Consider the following 5,902-nt stretch of genomic DNA (forward strand, 5'->3'; position numbering starts at 1 on the left):
CCAGCACCCGTAAGGGATGCCAGCATTGTGGGCAGTGCCTTTACCCACTAAGCCATAGTGCCGGCCCCAAGGCAGTTATTTTTAATTGTCATTATCCATATACGATATTTTGTAAAATAATGCTACTTAGTGGGAAAAGTATGTGCTGATGTTAGATTAATATTATCTGAATGATCTGTTATCAATATCACAATGATCTGTCACACAAATAAATCATGGTAGTCCTCTTTTCTTACAGAGTACCAGCAATTCTTATTCATTTTAGAGAGATTTGCTAACCACGAAACATAAAAAAAAAAACCAGCAAAATAACCAAAAGATTATGTCCCTAGGAAGTAAAGAGGGTGGAGAGGGAGTTATAATGGATTCCATTTGACTTCTTGCAGCATCTCTGCACAGGGCATAGATACTATATGCAGTGTGTTTGAGTCAGGAAGGAAAATAGTACTCTTAGATTTCAGGAGAATTTCCACTTAAACTAAAACAGGTGTGCCTGTTGCCCAAGACTTATTATAGCAGAATTCTGTGGCTCTTGTGTTTCTAGAGTTATTTCTTCACATTGTGCAGTGTGTAGATAAATTCCATTGAAATCAGATGATAACTTATTGGGATCTTATTCAGTTTGTGTTTGGTATACACAGATATACATAGAAGTTGCCTTTGTTCTTCTCACAATGGAAATTTTATATTTTTCCTTGATTTTATAACAGCATTTAGCTGCTGCTTAGAAATTATCTGTGGTCAACAAACCAAGGATTTAAGTTCCAAGGTACATTAGACTCATAAAACAGAGACAGTCAAACACCTGAATCCCTTAGATTGAAAAAATAAAGACAAAGAGAAAGTGCTTAAGTTAAAGCTGCCTTGGGTCACTAGCAAGTAATGGGTTGGTGGGTTTTATAAGACTACTTACTATGCTATTCAATTAAAAAAAGAGACATACCAGTTGCCATAGCAACATCACATCTAATGATTCTTATGCTACCTCTGAGATGCAGAACACCTTCTGCATTGACCAACACAGCCTGTTATGGGAAATCGTATGCCTAACATTAGGCTCACAAGGGAAAAATGTGTTTGAACAACATGAAGAACACACATACACACACACACATATGCACACAATCTAATTTGCAGCATTCAGCTACTATAATACATTTATAACTCATTTTCTCTTTGCTAATATTTTTAAAGAGAAAACTCTTTGCTGAATTTTAGAGAAAATATAATCTATTCAAGAATATTGTAAGTTCTGCTGATAAATCAACATGGAAGTCTTCTTAACTCTTCCCTAAGAGCCACTAACTTTATGTGATTTTCTATCGAACTAACACTTTAACCTCATGAGCATTAATGCAAAAATTTGGATGTTCTCTATATTTGAATAAATCAGATAGTAAACCCTATTTACAAGAACATGTTCAAGTCCTGTCCATTTTGTGAAACAAATCCTCATTTAAATAAAATAAACTAAAATGTTTACTTAAGGAATTAAAAAAAGTATGACTAAACAGTAGAAAATATAATCCCTATTAATCTCACATGTAGTTAAATGTTCCCCTGTAAAATATAAACAAAAGATAAAATTATGATTTTCACATTTAAAGAAATATATTCTTTATAATAATTCTCAATGAATTACAAGAAAGAGAGTGAGACTCAACCTTATGTTTATTTCTAAATAACAGGCAAACATGCAATAATATCTTCTTTTTCAATAGTGTTTTTAGCTTATCTATAGCAAAGAGATCCAATTAAGGATCATTATGATGGTATAGATGCCTTCTGGTATTGCATCCAAACCTAATGGCCACAGCAGAAATACACCCCTAACACAAGTCTGAAGTTATTGCCATATATCTTGCATGCTTAAGACAACAACAGGACTTAATGCAGTTGTTTCATGAATCAAGATGTCCTTAATACAAACTTGGTTTCTGGCTCAATGAATTAACAATTCCTCAGAACTCAAATATAACCTGTCATCAATATAAAATTACTTTTGAAATAAAAGTTTGTTGTTTTTTTGTTACTTGAGTCACAGATCACATTTTCATACACAAATCATGTAATAAATACAGTTTAGTCTCCCTGGAAGTCCCATAAACCCTATTTGGTCTAGGTTACACCAGAATACTTCAGACTTCCTACAAAATATAACTGGCTATATATATGAAAACAAAACATAATTCTCAAAAACAAATCATTTTTATTACAATTGCTCATACTTGAAAATTTGCATTTTACTTCAGTGAAATAATAATTAATTAGAACTTTTTGAGCTTTAGAAAAAGACTCAAGACCTTTCAAAGCTTTATTTATTCAATAATTAATCAGAAAGCTAGATACTGTCCTAGGAGTTCTGAGAGAAGTGAAAGGAATTAAAGAAGACATACATATCTGGAAAGATACCCCATGTTCATGGATTAAAAGATTCAATATTGTCAACATGCACACATTACCAAGGGTGATCTCCAGTTTTAATCAATCCTTAACAAAATTCCAAGAGAATTTTTCACAAAAATATTAAAATAATCCTGAAATTCATATGAAACTACAAAAGATTCAAAATGATTAAGGCAATCTTTAGCGAGCAGAATAAAGCTGGAGGCATCACACTCCCTGTTTCCAATACATATTATAAAACAATTTCAATGAAAAAAATATGGTGCAGATATAAATGCAGACACATGGACCAATGGAACACGACATAAAGCCCAGAAATAAATCCATGCATATATAGTCAATTGATTTTTGACAAATGTACCAATAACACAAATATGTGGAAAAAATAGTACCTTTAATAATATATAATAATACTATATATCTACATAAAAGTGAAATTGGGCCCCTGTCTCATTTCATATACAAAATAAACTCAAAATCAATTAAATATTTAAAACTAAGTTCTGGAACTATAAAATCCTGGAAGAAAATGTAGAGGAAAAGCCTTATGATGTTGAAATTGACAATGATTTTTTTTTGGTATGACACCAAAAACACAGGCAACAAAAGCAAAAATGAACAAATGTATTGCATCAAACTAAAAGTTCCTGCAAAGTAAAGAAGAAATGAACAAAATGAAAATACAACTTACAGAATGGGCAAGACACTTTCAAACTGTGTGTGTGTGTGTATATATATATATATATGGGACATTATAATAAGTATGTATATGAAGAGCTCTTGCAGTTCAATAAAAAATAACTGTGACTGAGAATTCAGCAAGAAGAGTAATCTAAGGAGCTGGGGTTGGCAGAGGAAGACCAAAGTTCTATTTGGAAATATTAATTACAAGATAACTTTTAGACTTTCATTTTCATGAGAAAGAAGGTGACAGAGAGAGAGAGAGAGAGAGAGAGAGAGAGAGAGACGTCTTCCATCTCCCCAATTGGCTGCAATGGCCAGAGCTGCGCCAATCTGAAGCCAGGAGCCAAGAGTTTCTTCCAGTTCTCCCATGTGGGTGCAGGGGCCAAAGGACTTGGGCCATCTTCTACTGCTTTCCCAGGCCATAGCAGAGAGCTGGATGGTAAGTGGAAAAGCTGGGACTTGAACCACTGCCCATATGGGATGCCAGCTTTACCTACTACGCCACAGTTCCAGCCCCAACTTTTAGACTTTCTAGAGCAGATGTCAGCAGGCAATTGGATAAATTAGTTTGGAACTGAGCAGAGCATTTATATATTTGGTTAAACCAGGATTATTATTTTGCTAAATGTATATGATTAATGGATTGTTATATAACTTATTTCGAAACAAAGTAGTAGGCCGGCACCACAGCTCACTAAGCTAATCCTCCACCTGAGGCGCTGGCACCCCAGGTTCTAGTCCCAGTCGGGGCGCCGGTTCTGTCCGGTTGCTCCTCTTCCAGTCCAGCTCTCTGCTGTGGCCCGGGAGGGCAGTGGAAGATGGCCCGAGTGCTTGGGCCCTGCACCCGCATGGGAGACCGGGAGGAAGCACCTGGCTTCCCATGTTTGAAAGGAAGTACTTTGAGTGACTAAAAGAAATCTTAAGAAAGAAGCAAAGTAATGGATTAAGGCAAATAGTTCAAAGGTGATGGAAACAATGGATTTGATATTGGGATCAATCCAAAAAGTGTTTTGTGGGTTTTGGGTATGTGAAAAAAAAATAACAGATAATTGTACAGTGGGATGGATGACTTTCTTTTTCAAGTCACCCAATATGACTATCTCCTACTTTTATATATACATCATTAGTACAAATCCTATGTTTATCCCTGTATCATTTAGTAAAAAAAAAAAAAAGAAGAAGTATATGGAAATGGTAGAATAATATAAAGAAAAGCAACAAAATGCACAAAGCTTAAGAGAGAGAGAGAGAGAGAGAGAAAGCTCCTGGGTTTAAATTTATATTGGGAAAGAACAACCAGAAAACAACAAAGAAAAATGGAGTAAAATAATATACATTTAACCAAACACCTATTTTAAGACAATAGGGATCAATTAAGGAGGCATATTTCATGATCTAAGACCCTGAAGAGAAGGAAAAAAATAACTGAGTTGAATCTTACACTCAACACATTATTTTCCCCTAGGTACATTTGCATGAGTCTCATCTGTGTGAAGTTCAGTATCCACGTAGGAGCTTCACACTTACAGTAAACTCAATCACTCAGACAAAAAATGGGCAGCCAATATTCAGGCAGCAAAGATCTTAGAGAAAGGAAAGCCAGAGTGAGCCCTGGGTTTTACCTTCAATTTTCTCTCAAAAATTTTTCCAGTTCCTCAGTTTTTTGTGCCTACAGCAAGAAGTGCAAGAAATCCAGTAAAAAGGGCTGATAGGATACTAAAAAGCAGGTTGAATATTTTGCCTTATAGTTCTGATTGTAAAGAAAACTAGAATCAAATGTTCTTTTTGACGGAGAGAACATGGTTAAACTTTAGGCGGATTCGTGTTGAGACTGCCTAAGGGCTACTCTGTAGGAATCTGGGCAAACTAAAGATAGATGACCACTGCAGAGCTGGATCATAGCCCCACATAATCTCAATGCCTGATGGAATGAAGATGATCTTCTCACATCTATTTCTGTGAGAGGTGATTAAATTCTCTATGGAGGAAGATAACTTTAACCAGATGACCTATATGTTTTCATATGCAATCCCTGGCAAGTAATCCAAAATTGCCAGACTTGCTGGTAAACAGAACCAAATGACAGAAAGCCAAGAAGACAATTATGTGCTAAGACATACCCATAGATAATACTGATTTTGCAGTCATCCAGAGCAGGCTTTAAGGCAACTGTGATTAATATAGGCAATGATACGGTTTTGTAAAAATATGGGAAGTATCCCAAGTTCCAGGACTCAGAGAAAAAAAATCTAAAACTAATAATTCAAAATATAAATTTAACAAAGGTGGAGGATTAGAGAATTGGAAGCTAGAACAGTAGAAAATACCTTGAAATAGGCAGAAAAAAAATTGAAAACACAGAAAGTAAAACATAAGAGACTAAACTAGCATAATGTATATTTGGAATTCCATATGGAGATGAGAGAGGGAATTGTGGAAAACTTATTGGAAAAGATATTTTGAAGAATTTTCCTAATCATGTTGAATATATCCAGTCACAGAAACAAGGAAATCAAATGGGTTGAATGTACAGAAAACTGTATCTAGAAATGTTAGAGTCAAACTGCCAAAAACTATAGGCAAAAGGGAGACTCTTAAAATAGAAAAATAATACAACATCTTAGAGTATGAATGAATTTTTCTACAGCAATGCAGGAAGGAGATGATCATATTCATTTGGTAGGGCTGGAATAGCACCGTACCACAGACTAGACAACCTAACAAAGCAGAAATTTATTTTCTTTTTTTTATTTTTTATTTTATTTATTTATTTATTCATTTATTTATTTATTTTGACAGGCAGAGTGGACAG

The sequence above is a fragment of the Oryctolagus cuniculus genome, chromosome 5 (assembly GCF_051225735.1).
Source record: "Oryctolagus cuniculus isolate XC-2025 breed Fujian yellow rabbit chromosome 5, ASM5122573v1, whole genome shotgun sequence".
NCBI classification, from domain to species: Eukaryota; Metazoa; Chordata; class Mammalia; order Lagomorpha; family Leporidae; genus Oryctolagus; species Oryctolagus cuniculus.